Source organism: Protopterus annectens, chromosome 9.part0, assembly GCF_019279795.1.
Source record: "Protopterus annectens isolate FY-2018-M chromosome 9.part0, PAN1.0, whole genome shotgun sequence".
Classification (NCBI taxonomy): domain Eukaryota; kingdom Metazoa; phylum Chordata; order Ceratodontiformes; family Protopteridae; genus Protopterus; species Protopterus annectens.
In genome coordinates this window covers 626,223,914-626,243,554 of record NC_056743.1, presented here as the reverse complement: position 1 = coordinate 626,243,554, position 19,641 = coordinate 626,223,914, and positions in this window count along the sequence as shown.

Sequence of the window (19,641 nt, the reverse complement as noted above, 5' to 3'; positions counted from 1 at the left end):
CTGTTCCTAGTACCAAAGAAGGGGAACACGTGGAGACCAATTTTGGATTTATCTATCCTCAACACTTATCTGGACATTCCCAAGTTCAAAATGTTGACGTTGCAGCAGCTTTTACCTCTGCTGGGCAAAGATCATTGGATGGTAACTTTGGATCTCAAGGAGGCTTACCTTCATGTTCCCATCAGACTAAGTTGCAGAAAGTATCTGCTGAGCTGGGACTTCTCACTATCAGTTCTCTGCATTGCCCTTTGGCTTATCTACTGCCCAGAGTGTTCACGAAAGTTCTGGCTCCAGTGATAGCTTTCTTCAGACTAAAAGGAATACAGATCTATCCTTATTTGGACGACTGCCTAATTCTGGCTCAAGGAAGAGAAGAGCTTCTTCATCATTTGGAATATGTGATAGCAGTGCTAAGATGCCTAGGGTATTCTGTGAACGAAATAAAGTCCAGTCTAGTACCCTCTCAAGACATGTGCTTTCTGGGTGTGAGACTGAATACAGCATCCCAGATGGCCTTTTAACCCCGGACAAACAAACGAGTCTATTCCTTTACCTCCATCAACTATCTCATCAGTCCGGCCTCACTGCAAGGTCAGTCCTTCAAGCCTTACGGTTCATGGCATCTTGTATTCTCGTACTACCCATTGCCAAACTGCATATGAGGAAGCTACAATGGTATCTCAAAATGTATGGACACAGCACTGCCAGGATCTGGACACTGTCATTCAAATAATACCTTGCATTCAAAAGGAATTTTTGTGGTGGGCTCAGGAATGTCACCTAAACAAGGGACTCTCTGTGACCCGGCCAGAGGCGAGTCAGATTTTAACGACAGATGCCTCAGACAAAGCTTGGGGAGCTCATCTAAATGGAAAGTGGATACAAAACAAGTGGCCTGTCGGACTACAACATCTACATATCAACATGAAGGAGATGTTAGCAGTCCAGTTTGCATTAATTGCTTTCAAGGAGTTACTTATTCCAGGGCAGGTGTTGATTCTAACAGACAACACAACTGTCATGTGGTACATCAACAAGCAAGGGGGAACACATTCTTATCCTCTATGCAGGCAAGCAATGATTTTGTGGGAGACTGCTCTCAGTTTACAGCTCAATCTTCAGGCAAGGTTTCTGCCAGGAGCACAGAACTCCTTAGCAGATGTGTTGAGCAGACGAATTATGGATCCCCACGAGTGGAAATTGGATCCTCATGTATTTCAGAAATTGACAGTGTCCTGGGGAACTCCAGACATAGATCTGTTCGCTTCTCCACTGAACCATCAGCTGCCAAGGTTTTGCACAAAAGGTTTCATCCCACAGCTTGGAAGGTGGATGCTCTTTCTTTCAATTGGAGCAATCTTCATGTGTATGCCTTTCCACCTCTGCCTCTCCTCCCAAAGGTACTTCTAAAGGTCAGACAGGACAAGCCAAGGATGATTTTAATAGCTCGGATTGGCCTCGACAACACTGGTACCCATTACTGAGAAGTCTGGTACGGAAGCCTCCATGGCTTTTGCCTTCGATTCCACACCTGTTGTCGCAGGAGGACAGCCATTTGCTAAATGTCAAGCTTCACTCTCTGCACCTAACAGCCTGGCATATTCTGTTTTGAACCATAGTGGGCCTCCACTTCCTCAGCAAGTTTTGAATGTTATTTTGGAAGCTAGGAGGCCTAGTACAAGGAAAGTGTACGCAGACAAATGGAAGAGATTTTGTTTTGGAGTGCAGCAAAGATTTTGATGTTTCTGAGCCTAATTTGTGTGTGGCTCTTCAATATCTTACTGAGTTACTAGACAAAGGTTTGTCTTTCTCTTCTATTAAAGTTCATGCTGTAGCAATTTCAGCTCACTATGATTGCAACCCACCATTGTTTTCTCATCCTTTGTTCAAGCAATTTCTTAGAGGGGCAAAGAATATAAGACCCCCACGAAGAGCTCCTACTCCTGCTTGGGATCTCAATTTTGTGTTGGAGAAACTCACTCTACAACCTTTTGAGCCTGCAGCTACTGCTGAGTTGAAATATTTATCATGGAAGACTGTTTTTTTGTTGGCCATTACCTCTGCAAGAAGGGTTTCTGAATTACAGGCCCTTATGGCGGTTAAGCCTTTCTTGATTTTTCATAAGGATAGGGTATCATTACGTACTAATCCTTCCTTTATGCCTAAGGTGGTTTCTAGTGTGGCTTTAAACCAAACTATTCATTTGCCTACTTTTTATGCAAATCCCCAAAATAAAGGGGAAAAGATTTTGCACACTTTAGATGTCCACAGGCAGTTGCGTTATTATTTGGACAGAACTAAAGGTTTCAGGCAGTCTCAGCAGTTGTTTGTTTCTTTTGCTTTGAGTTCTCAGGGCAAGCCTGTATCAAAACAAACTATTTCTAAGTGGATTGGGTTTTGCATTGCTTTCTGTTATTCCCATCATGGCAAGGAGATTCCAGCTGGGATTAGGCCTCATTCCACTAGGGCTACTGCCACTTCAACAGCTTTTTTGAGGGGAGTGGGAACCAAGGATATTTTGGAGGCTGCTACTTGGAGTTCTGTGCATACTTTCTCTAAGCATTATCACCTGCCACTTTACTCTAAGTCCAGGGCTGGTTTTGCCACTGCTGTTTTGCAGGGCATTTTGGCAGCTCCTGCTTCCTTGTAGTTAGCCATCCTCCCTTACCTCTGCTTTGGGATTCTACCCAAGTGTAAGGACTGCAGCAATGTGAGATGAAGAACATAGTACAGTTTTGTACCTACCATAAATGTAGATGTTCGAAGATCCACATTGCTGCAGTCCAATTTACCCTCCCTCCTTCCCCTCTGTAGTTAGAGGTGGTTGTGTGGGTTGGGTTGTACATTTTGTGTATATTATATATATTGTACATATAGTTAGTGCAAGGGTGGTTGGTTGGTTGTTTGCTGTCTTTTGGTTTTGACCTTTATTTCTAGGGTCTTCTGACATCTGGGGCAAGAAAAGACTGAGGATATGACGTCGGGCATGCGCATTTGTACCCTGACGTCCTGACGTCAGTCAAATGCGCCCTGACCGACGTCAGCCTTATACTTTGATATTCGGGCCGACCGAGGACAGCGGACTACCCAAGTGTAAGGACTGCAGCAATGTGGATCTTCGAACATCTACATTTATGGTAGGTACAAAACTGTACTTTTCCCTTTCTCCATCCCCCTACTTCTTTCTCCTTTTATTACCTTTCTAACTTGTTGCTCTCCTTGCCTTACAAGGGACATATTGGTATTTATTTTCCATTGGTGGGGGTTTCTTCCACCAGAGCCTGCCCTCCTACACGGGGGCTCCTGACAGGTTAGGGCAAGAAAAACTGATGTAATGGCGTCTGCTTCCTTACTTTATACTACTGACGACCTGGCGTTAGTCTTCAAGCGACAGCAACTGACGCTGAAATACTAAGTCTCTGGTATTCGGGCCGGCCGAGGGCTACCCTGGCAAGGATAACCCAAATGTGATGACTGCAACCGTGAATACACTCTTAACATCCACATTTATGGTAAGTGTACACAACTGTACTTTCCCAGATCTCTTACTACTGGGTCGAATCTTGGGGGTGTTTTATAAATGTTGTAGTTAACTTGGGTTGAGAGTTTCCCAGAAGGCATTGTAATGCATTTTATGGCTTTGACACCAGTCATTTGTCTGTGTTAAACCCACTTGCAAGATGTTGGTGTCCTGGGGAATATCTAATAGCTCCCCAATTTACAGTTGTCTGCAAACTTGGTGAACCAGAGGCCTTGAACATTCACCTAGACTTCTGAGGACTAGATGCCAAACAGGAGAGCCCAACCCAGAGCCCTGCAGTACTCCCCTGGTAACTGCTCTGTTGGTGGAGGTGGTCACACCAATACTGACTTCTTGGATCCTGTGAGCCAGCCGGCAATCCAGTGAGTTATGTAAGGATTTACACCTAGCTCAGAGAGCTTGTGAGCAATGCCCGAGTGAGATATTGTATTGAATGCCTTAGCCAGGTCAAGATATGCAGTATGCCTCATTTTACCCTTGTCCATTGTGTTGGTGATCCTCCGAAAGACGTATACCAGATTAAGTAGGCATGACCTTCCCTTAAAGCCAAATTGGGTTGGGTCCAGTATCGGTAAGTTATCAATGCCCGTGTTTGTCATTTCCATGATAATTTATTCCATGGCTTTGCATATTAAGCTTGTTTGACTGACTAGTCTGTAGATCTGTTGATGGTTCATCCATGTGGAGGGGAAAAACTGTTGCAGTCTTTCATTCGCTTGGAGCGTAGTCCATTTCAAGGCTGTAGTTGGAGTGCCTCAAGTGGTCCTGATAGGTTGTGTATTAAACTGTTCAGGCTGCTCAGGAAGCAGCTATGGGCTATTGTCAAGACCCATGGAGGCAGTGTTCTTAGATTTATGAGTGCTGCCTACAACTGGTTACTGTTGATAGCTGATGGAAGTATGTTGGAGGATATTTCACTTGGTTGAGCTGAGGGGAGTTGGGGGGTGGAGTTAATTTTGAGCTGAATTTAGCCAGTAGATTTGCTTTGTCACCCTGATCAATGTGGGTGGTACTGTTCACCAGTTCAGCACATTGCTGTCTTATCTCCAAGTTTCCAGACATAACTGAAGATATTATAGGTTCATAGGTAGGTACTAGGCTAACGACCCTAGGGCCCATACAAGCCTAGCCAAAAAATGTACCCTGTCGAGCAGAGCCACAGAAGTGATCCCCGGGGTGAATTTCCCATTTCCCATCTCCCATCCAATCATCAAGATTTTTCTTGGAGTGCTAATGAGGAGCTCTGTTTGACATAGAATAGGGTCTGTTCCAGAGTATGGGGAGTCTCTGGGACAGGAATCTATCCCTCCAGCATGTTCTGTTTATTGTGGTGACAAGGTTTAGGTCCCTAGAGCGTGTAGCTCGGAGGGATTGGGATTTCTTTAAGTGGAGCATGTCCAACAGCTCTGGGTTTGACATAGCTTTGTATGTTAGGCAGAGATCGTCCCTGAGTAGGCAATATGCGATGGAGTAAAGTTGTAGTTTTTTGAGACGGTCTGCATAGGGCATATGTTTGAGGCCAGTAATCCTCTTTGTGAGGTATTTATGTGGTCTTTCCAGTTGTAGATGTCTTGTGAGGTACATACCAAAAGGGGCATTGTACTCTATAATGGGTCTAATGAGTGATGAGTAGAGGGGCACAATGACCTCTTTTTTTCTGGATGAGAATCCTTTTGTGATGAGATAAGCCACGTAGAAGGATTTCCTGACCACTGTGGCGATGTGATTATCAAAGGAGAGACTACTGTCCACCTGTGTCTCAAGGTCTCATCACATTTTCAGCATTAAGTAGACTACCAGCTATGTGGTAGTTCATGGGTACAGAGTTTTTACCAAAGGGGATGACAATACACTTTTTGGCATTGAGCTTCAGGCCATGGCTTTGACACCAGGTATTTCTCAGTGAGGCCCTTTCGTAGTTTGTCCACATCATTAGGAGTTTTGATTATGGCTCCTAGTTTGCAGTCATCTGCAAACTTTGTTAGCCAAAGACCTTCTGTGTTGTCCTACACTTAGAGAAGTAGATACCAAACAGTCCAAGCCAGGACTGAACCCTGTGGTACTCCACTTGTCACTGGTCTGATGTCGGATTTGGAATCTGCTACTTTCACAGTGTGGGTTCTGTCCGTGAGCCAGTTGGCAACCCATCTTGTGACATAGGGATTTATACCTAGTTTAGTGTGCTAATCTATAATTCCAGAGTGGGGGATGGTGTTGAAAGCCTTGGCGAGATCTGGATAAGCTGTGTGAACCATTTTACCCTCATCTATGGCTTTGGTGACTGCTTCAAAGAAGTCAATCAGGTTTAGGAGACATGATCTGCCTTCTACAAATCCAAACTGGGTAGGGTCCAGAGTTTGGAGATTACCAATCTCTTTGTTTATGAGTTCCACGATGATACGTTCCATGGCCTTGCAGACCAGGCTCGTCAGGCTAATGGGGTGGTAGTTCCCGTGGTCCGTCGTGGCTCCCCCTTTGTGGAGTGGGATAACCATCATGCGCCATTCAGTGGGTACAAAGCCTGAGGTGAGGCTATGATTGAACAGGGTACTTAGGTAGGGTGCCAGTTCATTATGTAGTTCGTGTAGAACGCAGCCTGGGATATTGTCATGTCCCATGGATGCTGTGTTCTTGGCTTTGGAGAGTGTTTTTTTTTACCTGTGCAGCCGTGATTATAGGAACTTTGCATTCTTCCGGTATAGAGATGGGCTCTCTAGGGGGTGAGATGGGGGTAAAGTTAGTACTGAACCTATCTGCTAGGATGTTGGCAATATCAGTTGGTTCTGTATATTTAGTGCCATTGTGCTGTAACTCAGAGCAGATCTGAGTGTTCCCATTTAGATTCTTGACATAGCCATAAAATGCTTTGTGGTTGTCTTTGAGTCAGTGGCAATTTTGTTTTCGTAACTAGCTTTGGAGGATTTTATGAGGGATCTCAGCTTCTTACTGAGGTTGACCAGGGAGTTCCTCCAGTCATGGGATTTTACTCTTTTTTGCAACAGTTTGTTTCTTCTGTTGTAGAGTTTGTTTATGGCAGAGGACCACCAGATTGGCTTCATTTTTTTGGAGGATAACATCTTGGTTCTATTAGGGATAGCATGATTCATGCACTCCTGTAAGTGCTTATAAAGTGCATTTGTGTAGGATTCTGCAGTCATACCTCTATTGTCCGTCTGCATGGGTGTCATGAAGTTTGCCACTTCTGTCTTAAGAAGTGTGAAGTTGGCTTTGGAGAAGTTTTTTACAATGGTTTCTCTAATTGTGGGTGGGGGTGGGATGTGGATGTCTAGGCTGATTAGCTTGTGGTCGGATCTGACCAATGAGGAATTGACCTCTGGTGTGGAACACTGGTTTTCCATGTTGGTAATGACCAGGTCTAGGATATTGCTGCCCCTGGTGGGGGTGTGAATAGGTTTATCCAAGGCATTGGAATTTGAATTCAAGAAAACGTTGAGCAAAAGAGTTGGTACATGAGTAGTTTTCCCAGTTAATGGTGGGGTAGTTGAAATCGCCCATTATTAGGGTGTTGGGTTGTACTCCAGTGTATCAAGAAATGAGGAGTGTGAATCCTGGGGCATGGTGGGGGGTCTGTAGCAAGCTACAATTTTGACTGCGGTCTTGCCCAAAGTTAGTTGCACTTGGATAATCTCGGATGCATTATGCTGTGCAACTAGCCTGGAGGTGTGGATATCCTTAATGAATATGGACACGCCTCCACCTTTAGTGCTTCTTTCTGGGTTAGGTGGCCAAAAGGTGTAGTATGAATTAAAGCCTGGTAATGCAGGGGTGCTCTCTGGAGCTTTGAACCAGGTCTCTGTCACTGCACAGATGTCAATGTTCTCCATTTTAAGGAGTGGCTCGAGTGAGTGCATTTTGAGATTTAGACTTCTAGCATTGAGTACCTGTTACGGTGGTGAATTTGTCATTTGAACCTTGCCTAAAAAAAGGCACTATAGGGGTGGCAAGAGCCTTAGCCAGTATCCGGAATCCTAAGGGCAACAGGTGCAGGCCATGTCTGGCAAAGCATCGTGGACTGTCGATCATGTCATCCCAGGCAGGCAAATACTGGATCCCCTTAGAATGACGCCAGAAGCGTAGCCAATTGTTGAAGTCAATCATTTTGTTCTTGTACTGTGGTATCATTCTGGGTAATGGCAGGATGCTACTCAGGGTTAGGGTCATACATGGACAGTGACAGTGTCATATTTGTACTTATTGTGGAGTGACCTGAGTGCATGCGTTATGTGGCAGATCCTGGCACCTGACAGGCAGCTGACAGTAACTTTCTCCTTGTTTAGTCTAGTGAGTGGAGCATCAGTGTGCCTGACTATAGAGTCACCTATGACTAGAGTGTTGGGTACGTTGCTATGCCTTATGGGCTGTGGTTGAGTGGCACACTGAGTTTGTGGGCTATGTGTCATTTGGGTTGTGTTGGGGGGTGGAGTTTGCATTTATGCTTTGGATGTCCCTGATGCTTGGGCAGGTTTTTATTGAGAGCCTCCGCGAATGTAGGTGTGTTTGTGTGTGTGTTATGGTGGTGTAGGTTTTGAGGGACTATGTGATGAGTGTGGTGTGGTGCAAGTGTTTACCTTCTCCTCGACTGTCTAGTCCAGTCTTGGGTGAAGAGAGCTTTGCTTCCAGTTTGGCTATATAAGTGCATCTCTCACATGTTGTAGTGTTGGGTGGTAGGACCAGAGCGTTGTCCGAGTACATGAGGCAATTGCTGCATTGCCGCAAGATGCCCAGACTCATCAGGTAGACAGGAGAAATCACTGGGAGCTGACCCTTAGACATGCCTGGATAAGTGCTTATTTATTAAGTACTAAAAACTGCTTTCCACTAGACAAGTGAGGAAAGTTGAGTGCTGTAGTAATTTGCAGCTTATGTAGTGCTTACAATGAGTTCTGAACAAGTGCTGAGTTCAGAGAAACAGATTTGAGTGCTGAAACTAGAAAACTGGCTAGTTATAAGAAACAAAACTAAGCTAGAAGGCTTCCCTCCAACACATAAGGGCTTGGGGGCTCAGAAGCCTACAAACAGTCTAGACCACTTAACAGGAAAGGCAGGAAACAAGCTTAATTTTTTTTTGTTCTCTTTCCCAGATGCTCTCTTTGTACACAGTAGGAGTGCCTGAAATCAGAATATGATCTCACTGCACTCAGTTGAGTGAGCAAATGAGATGGGCCCAGGAGTATCCAAACACAAATTTACAAGAGGGGCAGGCAGTTTCAAAGCCACTAAGATTTAACACCGAAACAGAAAGAGGGAGGGCAGGTGGGAAAACTAACTGAAGAACAGAGTCAAAACTTCCAGTTCAGTTAATAATCATGCAACACAGTTAAATCAATTTAAATACTGTATTTGAAAAAAAGTGCAGATAAAGGTACTTAAATTCTCTTATACGTCCAGTTGATTACAGCTAGATCTTAGCCGGCCAAAGCTGAGGTTTTTAAGCAGAAAATATTTCAAACTGTACCACTTAAATAGGCAAGGACAGGAAATCAAAGGATGTGGCTAGCCCCACACCTGCAATTACTAACAAATAATAAAATTCAAGCCAGCACTAACTGAAGAACAGAGTCAAAACTTCCAGTTCAGTTAATAATCATGCAACACAGTTAAATCAATTTAAATACTGTATTATTTGAAAAAAGTGCAGATAAAGGTACTTAAAATCTCTTATACGTCCAGTTGAATACAGCTAGATCTTAGCCGGCCAAAGCTGAGGTTTTTAAGCAGTACAGCAGCTTCTGTACAGCCATTTACATGTTTGTATAGAGAATAATTCTGCATAGGTAGCTGTGGTCTCAGGTTGGAGGAGTCTTGAATTTTGACAAACTATCACTTAATAGGATGTAGTTTGCCTTTAATAGATGTTCCTCGTGTTTCACTGTTGAAGTCATCACATTTGGGTTATCTGCTTGCAGTATCTCTCAGTCGGCCTGATTAACAAAGTCTTGGGTCCTGCGTCAGTTGTGGTCTCTTCTTCCGTGACGTCAGGTTGTCAGGGGTATAGAACATGCAGCCGACGCCATTACATCAGTCTTTCTTGCCGTGCGGTGCCTGAAGCAGAAGCAGTTTGCAAGTGCTGGTTGGGCGACTCCTGAAATTTTCGTTTTCGAGTTTCAGAACTGAAGGCTTCAACTAAAAAGCTGGGGAAACTTTTTCTTGCTCTAAACTGATGTCAGTAAAAGTAAATAGTTGCATTCCTTGTGGAAAGCAAATACCCCATAAAGATTTTAATTCGTACTGTATTCCTTGCCTAGGCCCTGACCATGATGTACCTCGCTGTCGGTTTTGTGCCTTATTTAAACCACGAATTATCCGTCATCTGTATATTTTCGCTTCTAAATATTTTGGTGCTCGGTTCAATCATCTAGATATGTCTTTGGTAAGCCATCCGACTACCGACATTCCGAAAAAACTCAAAGATAAAGACAGAGACAGGCCGCCGTCTAGGTCCAAAGCTGCTGACGACGCTTCTAAGCCAGTCACCAGTTCACCGGTACTCAGTGAGGTGCTTTTGCAGCCCCTGATACCTGCTACTTCAGATTTGCAGGCCTCTACTGAGACCCATTCAGAGTCCGGTATGCCGCGAGATGCTTCAACTGTGGAACCTGTGGATGTCTCCACCTTGGATGGGTCCAGAGCCACTGTGCAGGCACCGGCTTCTGAGGGTGTATTCAGGCCTACTGACTTGCATATTAAACCGATGCCATCATCTTCTTCAAGGCCTAAACCTCGAACCATGCCTAGAAAACGGTGACACCCAGACCGCATGGTCAGGCCTCTGTGCCTAAAAAACAAATAAGAATGGCTGAAGACCTTATTACTTTAAACAGGGGTAGCCAGCCTTCCCCCCTCTAAGAGATCTAGGACTGAGTTTGCTTATCGTACTTCTGACCAGGATTCTGAAATTTCTGTTTCCTCTAATGACCAGGATTTACCCTTATCTACCTATGAGGATTCTGATGCTGAGGACTGTATTCCCTCTGCTTTCCCCATGGAGGATTTCTCTTTTGGTGAAACCTTGCATACTCTTAGGGAGCATTTTCGTTAGGAAAGTCAGGATTTCTCTGATTCTAAAAAGAGGCTTAGGGATTTCTTACTTCTGCCCCAGCATGGACCTTTAGCTACCCCTCCTGTACTAGACATTGTTGATGATGCCTTTTCGGAATCTAGCTTGGCCCCTGACTCTCTACCTCCTGCTCCCAGAAAACCTGATAGATATTACAGGGTTCCTGACTCGCACAAGTTCCTTTTCAAAAATCCTACTGCGGACCCTGAGACCATTTCACAGGGACCCAAGGGCATTAAAGCTACTACTGCCAAAAATACTACCCCCTCTGATAGATACTCCAGGGCACTGGATAGATGGGGTAAGAAGGTATACACTTCTGCAACTTTGGCCATTAGGGCCTTAAAATGCCAGTTTCGTATGTTAGCATATTATTGGATTGTTTAAACAGAAAATTATGTTGATACCTGATTGTGCTGAAAATAATGATTTAATGCATTCTGCTGAACAAGTTGGAAAACATACTTTGCAGTGTGGTTTTGATTCACTAGAGACATCTTGCAGGGCTGATGTCACTGGGTCTGTACTTAGAAGGCATGCTTGACTTAACGAGCAAGTCTTGCCAGATCATGTTAAAGCTAAATTACTGGATGCTCCCTTAACTCAGGACCACCTGTTTGGCAATAGGGCAGAAGTTGTTCTTAAAAAGATGGAGGAAAAAGCTAAATCTATGCAAACTGTTAATGATTTCTTACAAGTACAACCTCCAAGATTTAGTAGGCATTGGCATTCTAAGAATTGGTCCTTTCCTGCCTCTTCCAGGCCTTCTTAGTCCAAACCCAGATCCAGCAGAACACCCAGGCTGCAGTCCCAGGGTATGCACAGGACTAAGCAGTGTGGGGCCCCCACTTACAAATCTGGGAGTAGTAAAACTCACCCCTGTGGTAAACTGTCTCAATGACTTCACTTTAAAACTTCCAAGCACCCCTTAACTGACTGCCCCCTTGGGGGGAAGATTGCTCTACATGCAAAAAACTGGGAACTCATTACCCAGGACAAATGGGTTTTTAAATAGTGTCCAAAATGAATTATCCACTGCCAAGACCAAAAATTCAACGCTGCTCCGACACAATAAAGGCTGTCCAATTACCAAAATAACGAGTATCTGATGACTCCAAAAACGACCGCCAAATGTATAAAAAACTACTGTTTATTCACTTATTGACAAAATAGAACTGAAATAAACAACCATTGTAAAAGAGGTAACTGATTTAGCGCTTTCATCTCCATGTGGAGACTTCTTCAGAATCCAGTTACCATTAAAATTACCATTCTTTTATAACAAGCAAACCTTGTTCATTGGTCTACCAACATTGACATCATAAATTATATAATTATTACCTTAATTAATTTTACATACTTCACATTTCAAGGTGGGGCTAGCTGAATGCTTATAATACATCGTTTATACCTAGAAATAAACTAATGAATATTCCAAACTTTGTTACTTATACAATATCTGTAAAATGTCCTATACATAAAATTTGACTAAATAGCTGTACAGCATGGAATGTACAAACAGTCTTAAAATTCGAATTGTCTAAATATCTAGTAATAGCAGTATAAAATTGCATAATGTCAAAAAATCTAATAAACCTATGTACTATATATATATATATATATATATATATATATATATATATATATAAAATGTAAAATCATATATATAAAAATTCATATATATAAAATTCTACATATAAAATTCTAATATCTAAATACCATCAATAACCTTTATTCTCTACAAAAATACATAATGGTTACTAAAATGTTAAATAAATATAGTATAAATAGTATACTTCATAAAATATTGAATGGTATATAATAAAAATTGATCATAAAGAAATATATTATAAAATTGATATACTATCTTCTGTATTTGAGTATCACTTGTGCCTCTTAGGGTCCATTGCCAACAATTTTAATGCGGGACTAATAGAAATCTGATCATTAAGTCCCTTGTTACCACATGCATCCAACCTAAGTTGCCAAATCATTTCCCTATACTCTAGACGTGTCCCCCAATCTCCCCCTCTTTCTGGGTATACAATCTCTTCTAATATCCAAAACTTAAAATCAGCTTGTTTACATGTCAAAGCATGTCTGAATAGTGCATTGTTGTCATTACGTTTATTGATGTCCCTAATATGCTCGTATATTCTAGATCTGAGGTGGCGTTCAGTTTTTCCTATACAATAGCATCCGCAGGCTCTGCAGAATACTAAATACACCACCCCTTTTGAGTAGCAGCTATAATATTTCTTAGCTCTAAGTGTAATTTGTAAGCAGGCAATTCTAACCTCCTTCAACCCAGCAATATAACAACATTGTGCGCATCTACCACATGCAAAAGTCCCATGTTTTCTAGAACTACCATTACAAGCTGTTTTATCCTTCTCAAGAATATTCTTAATGTTCCTGTTCCTTCTAAAGCTATATTTTATACTATTTTGGAAAACATCCGTTTTAACAGCTATATTTTTAAACATTTCCCATGTGTCATGTATACTTTTTTTCAACCATCCTATACCTTGAAAATAAGTGAGAGTCAAATATGGTGTAACACCTACTCTAGCATGGTCTTGTATATTCAAATTAATATGTAAACTGTTCACTTGGTTTTGATCATTGGAAGCAATATTTGCATCATTGTATTTAAGAGGCAATGTATCTTTTTTAACCAATAGTGGATTGTATTTCCTACCTCTTCCTATCACTACATATTCCTTGATGGGATTCGTAAATTCCGTAGGGTAGCCTCTATCTAAAAACATGTTTTCTATATTATTGATTTCTTCTAAAAGTTCCCCATCGTCCGAAATCATTCTGGCTACCCTAATCATCTGCCCCTTAACAATATTCTTTTTTAGTTAGTTTAGTTAATTTTTTAGTTGGTCACTACTAAAGTGCAAATACGCATTAGAAAAATGTTCTTTTCTTAAAATATTGGACTTATAACATTTATTGTCATAGTCCTTGCTTAATTTTATGTCCAAGTAGTGAACATCATTCCTTCCAGTTTCATAAGTAAATTGTAAAAATGAAGTTGTATGATTAATATAATGAATAAATTCCTTTACCTTGTCATAGGGTCCAGTCCATAGCATAAAAATATCATCCAAAAAATGGAGATATTGACCAATATATTGACTGTATTCAGAATTGAAAACGTATTTCTTTTCCCAAAATAACATAACTATATTGGCAAATGCTGGAGCACAAACAGAACCCATGGCAACCCCATCTTTTTGGTGATAAAAATCACCCTCAAAATACATATAATTATACTTTAAAACCAATTCCATTATTATTATTGTGTCGGAGCAGCGTTGAATTTTTAAATATAGTGTCCCAAGGATACAGATTTCACTTCCACATGTTACCAACCCCAAACAGTTGGCCAGATCTACCCCTAAATCAGTGGGCAGAGACTCAAAAGCAAGTACTCTCTCTTACGCATAAAGGCTATTCAAACTGTACCAGAAGAGGAAAAGGGACAAGGTTTCTACTCAAGACTTTTCCTGGTACCCAGAAAAGACCATTCATGGCGTCCTATCCTGGGCCTGTCTACTCTACACCTTTTTGGTGATTCCAAAATTCAAGATGCTGTTTTTTCACCAGTTGCTTCCTATGCTAGGCAAAGATGCCTGGTTGGCAACACTCGATTTAAAGGAAGCATACTTGCACATCCCAATTGGGGAATCTTGCAGAAGATACCTACGCTTCAAAGCAGGCTTACACGCACTATCAGATGTTCATTGTGTTTCACTGTTGCAGTCATTACAATTGGGTTATCTTGCTGGCAGGCTCCCCACAGTCTGCCTGAATTCCAAAATCTAAGTCCGGCGTCGGTTGCTGTCACCTCTTCCCTGACGTCAGTGCGGCAGAGGTATAAAAGATGCAGCCGACGCCATTTTCTTCAGTCTTTCTTGCCATGCGGTGCCCGAAGCAAAATCAGTTCGCAAGTGCCGGTTGGCCGACTCCTGAGATTTTCAAGTTCGAATTTCAGATCCGAAGTCTTCATTTAAAGCTAAGTACCCCATTGGGGAAACTTTTTTTCTTGCTCCAGACCGATGTCAGAAAAAGTTAATAATTGTATTTCTTGTGGGAAGCAAATACCTCATAAGGATTTTCATTCTTACTGCATTCCTTGCCTAGGCCCTGACCACGACGTTGCTAGTTGTTGGTTTTGTGCTAGATTTAACCAACGCACTATTAAGCGTCGGTACGATTTTGCATTTCATTACTTTGGCAGAAGATTTAATTATATAATGCTGTCGGAACAGCCGACTACCAGAGTTTACAAAAAACGTAAGGAAAAAGAGAAGGGCAGGCATCCGAGGTCCAAAACCGATGAGGCTTCTTCTAGGCCAGTCGCTGGTTCTCAATGAGGTGCTTTCACAGCCCCTGATGACCGCAACTTTAGAGCCACAGGCCGATACCGATTCCCACGTGGAGTCAACTAGGCCTACAGAAACTCAAGGTATTGGACCATCAGAAACCTTTCCCTCAGATGGGTCCGGAGCCGCTGAGCAGGCATCTGCTTCTGAGGGGGGTTTTAAGTCTACACAATTATATGTCAAAACAACTTCAGCTTTAAAGACAAAAAACAAGTACAACAGCCCCATGGACAGGCCTCCATGCCTAAAATCAGATGCTCAAAATGGCCGAAGACATGATTACTTTGATTAGGGGTTCTCATCCCCTTCCTGACAAGAGGCCTAGGCAAGAGGTAGAATATGAATCTTCAGATCAGGTTTCCATTTCATCTGATTCCTCTTCTGATCAGGAATACTCCCTTCCTTCTTATGAGGATTCTGATGCTGAGGAATCTATCCCCTCAGATTCTCCTCCTGAGGATTATTCTTTTGGGGAAACACTGCATACCATGAGGGAGCATTTCCACTGGGAGAGCCAAGATTATTCAGAATCTAAGAAAAGGCTCAGAGACTTTCTTTTACTGCCTCAGCACAGGCCCCTGGCTATTCCACCTGTGCTAGACATTGTAGATGACTTATTTTCAGAGTTCAGTCTGACTCCTTACCTCCAGCCCCTGTCAAGCCAGACAGATACTACAGGGTTCCAGACTCTCACAAATTTCTATTTAAAAACCCTGCTGCTGACCCAGAAACTATCTCTCAGGGATCTAAGGGGGTCAAGGCTTCCACTGCAAAAAACCCTACCCCCTCAGATATTCCAGGGCACTGGATAGATGGGGAAAAAGATTTACACTTCTGCTACCTTGGCTATAAGGACTTTAAATTGTCAGTTTCATATGCTTAAATGTCAGCAATACATTATGTCAATGCTTAAACAGAAAATGTTGACAAATTCTGAATGTGCAGAAAATAAAGAAATGCAGGATTTATTGCATTCAGCTGAACAAGTTGGAAAGCATACTTTACAATGTGGCTTTGATTCTTTGGAGGCCTCCTGCAGAGCCGCTGTTATGGGTTCTGTCATTAAGTGGCATGCTTGGTTAAAAGAACAGAATCTGCCTGATCATGTTAAAGCAAAATTATTAGATGCTCCATTACAGCATGATACTTTGTTTGGTGTTAAAGCAGAAGAGGTGTTAAAGAAAATGGAGGACAAAGCTAAATCTATGCAGACAGTCAAGGATTTCTTACAGGTACAGCCTCCAAGATTTAGCAGACACTGGCCTACAAAAAAATTGGTCCTTTCCAGTGTCAGACAGGCCACAAAGAGGCAGATACAAATGCCCTAGAGGCAGATCCCAGCCCCAAGGCTCATACAGGTCTAAACAATGGGGTGCTTCTGCCTCCAAAAGCGGAGAAGACAAATCACAGCCATACAGAAAGCAGTCCCAATGACTTCCCCCTGCCAGCGCCAAGCACTTATCTTCTGGCAGCTCCTTTAGTGGGGGAACTAGCACTTTTTTCTCAAAACTGGCACCTAATAACCCAGGACAAATGGGTCTTGAACACAGTGTCACAAGGTTACAGGTTCCACTCTCACTCCCTGCCAAGGGCAAACGGTATGTCAGACCTGCCAAAAAATCAATGGGCAGAGGCACAAAAACAGGTTTCATCCCTCATGGACATGAGGGGCCATTCAGCAAGTACCACAGCAAGAGCAGGGACAAGGATTTTATTCAAGACTTTTCTTGGTGCCCAGAAAGGACAAAGCCTGGAGGCCAATACTGGACCTATCAATTCTAAACACATACCTGGATATTCCAAAATTCAAAATGTTTACTCTGCAGCAGCTTCTACCGCATGGGCAAGAAGGCTTGGCTTGTAACTTTAGACCTAAGAGGCATACCTGCATGTCCCAATCAGACAATCATGCAGAAGATACCTCAGATTCATAGCTGGCTCAGTGCACTACCAATTCTCTGCACTGCCCTTTGGCGTATCTACTGTGCCCAGGGTCTTCACAAAATGCCTGGCACCAGTAATTGCATTTTGCAGACAGAGGAATACAAATATATCCTTACTTGGACGACTGCCTTATTCAAGCAGAGAACAAGGACATACTACTGCAGCATCTGGCATTTGTAAAAAGATTATTAACATCCCTAGGGTACACTGTAAATGAAAAGAAATCAAAGCTTGTACTCTCTCAAGAGATAATATTCCTGGGTACAAGTTTAAATACAACTGCCCAGATGGCTTATCTCACGCCAGACAAACAAAGGCAACTGACTACTTATTTCAAAAAGTTGGCAACAAACACCCAGTTAACTACAAGAAAAATTCTGCAGGCTTTGGGCTTCATGGCATCCTGCATTCTGCTAATTCCATATGCAAGACTGCATATGAAGAAACTACAATGGCATCTAAAAAGTGTTTGGACTCAACATTGCCACAGCCTGGAAACAATAATTACACTCATTCCCTGCCTGCAACAGGAGTTTCGATGGTGGGCAAAGGCCTGTCACCGCAACAAGGGGCAGCCATTCACCATACCCCCAGCCAGGCCGACATTGACAACAGACGCATCGGATTATGGCTGGGGGGCCCACATGGCAGGAAGCTGTATTCAGGGCTCATGGTCCGCAATCCAAAAGCATCTGCATATCACTCAAAAAGAGATGCTAGCTGTTCAAAATGCCCTGACAGCCTTCAAGGACCTACTTCATCCAGGACAACTACTGATAAAGACTGACAATACTACAGTCATGTGGTACATAAACAAGCAGGGAGGCACACATTCCTACCCCCTTTGCAGACTAGCCATGACTTTGTGGGACACAGCATTGACTTACCAAGTACATCTGCAAGCACAATTCCTGCCAGGAAAGATAAATACTCTAGCAGACGACCTAAGCAGAAACCTCATGGATCCCCATGAGTGGAAATTGGATCCACAAGTCTTCAACATGATAACAAGGAATTGGGGATGCCCAGACATAGCTCTATTTGCCTCCCCTCACAACTGCCAACTACAGACATTCTGCACAGGGATGTATCACAAGCAAGCATGGAAAGTGGATGCTCTATCTTTCAGCTGGAAAAACTTAACAGTATATGCCTTTCCCCCACTGCCTCTCCTCCCCAAGGTACTCCTAAAGGTCAGACAAGAGAAGACAAAAATGATACTGATTGCCCCAGACTGGCCCCGCCAGCACTGGTACCCAATCCTAAGGAACTTGACTCAATGCCCAGCATGGACATTACCTCAAATTCCTCACTTACTGACCCAACAAAACAATCAGATCCTGCACAGCCGACTCAGGACCCTAAATCTGGCAGCATGGTGGATAATGTAGCTTTTCGAAACACCACTCTCTCAAGCGGTGATGGATGTTATCTTGGAGGCCAGGAGGCCCAGTACCAGAAAATCTTATGCAGAAAAATGGAAGAGATTCTGTGCTTGGAACCAGGCACATGGAATTGACATGACTATTCCAAATATCCCTCAGATTTTACAATACTTAACTGAGATGCTGGACAAAGGACTATCCTTTTCATCAATTAAGATTCATGCCTCTGCCATTTCAGCTCATTACAATACAGAGCCACCTGCTGCGGTGGTGGTGCTGCTGTAGCGTAGTCGCCTCACAGTAAGACGTCCTGTTCGATTCTTAGCTAAAGCGTCTTCTGTGTGTAGACATGCGTGAATGGGTGTACCTTCGTTGAAGGTTGTGCATCAGGCCTGGCAAGTTGGTATGTAAAAATCTACTGCCAATCATTAGTGGACCGGAGTTCTGCTGTGGCGACCCCTAACCGGGAAAAGCCGAAAGATACAGCAGACAATACAGAGCCACCTATTTTTTCTCATCCTTTATTAACTCATTCACTCCGGAGCAGCTCAGGAAAAGCTGCCTGCTTAATTCCACCTTAGGAACAGCAGTGCAGCCTGAGCTCATTTTCAGAAAATCCATTTGTAATGCCATACAGAAAACAAATGTTCATAACTCTTTTAACTATAAGAGCTAGACTAAAAATGTAAATGCGAAAGTTGTTCAGCAGACACTGACCTTTCCAACAGTGTAAATGTTGATAGTGTATATCAAAGTCATTATTCAATATTTGGCAAGGAATGCTGATATTGTGCATATTTTTTACCTTTTTGGAAAAACAAAGCATAATATCTTGGTCAATGTACCATGCAGACCCATACAATTTGAATGTAATTTGTTAGTATGAATGTCAGCTTTAAAATGATACCTTAACCATTACTGTGTGATGTTCCTTTCTTGAGATATTCACAGAAATATGATTAATATATTATTTTTCATAATTGATAAATAAAGCATAATATCTCATCACCTGTAACAGACAGAGCCTACATATCAGTGTAGAAGTTGTGCATCTGAATGTCAGCTTCAAAATAATGCATCATTTGTGTGATCACCATGCTCCTTTGCAAAGATATGGGCATAATAATGAAAAGTATTGTAAATGTATAATTTTCATAATTGTACAAGACTAAACGAACTGTGATATCTGTACATGTGTAGAGTGACAGACACAGTTCTTTACCATGTTGTAAGGAGTAACACTGTCTTCAAAATGAGGTATTACTTGGCACATTAACATGCTCCCTTGCAAAGTTA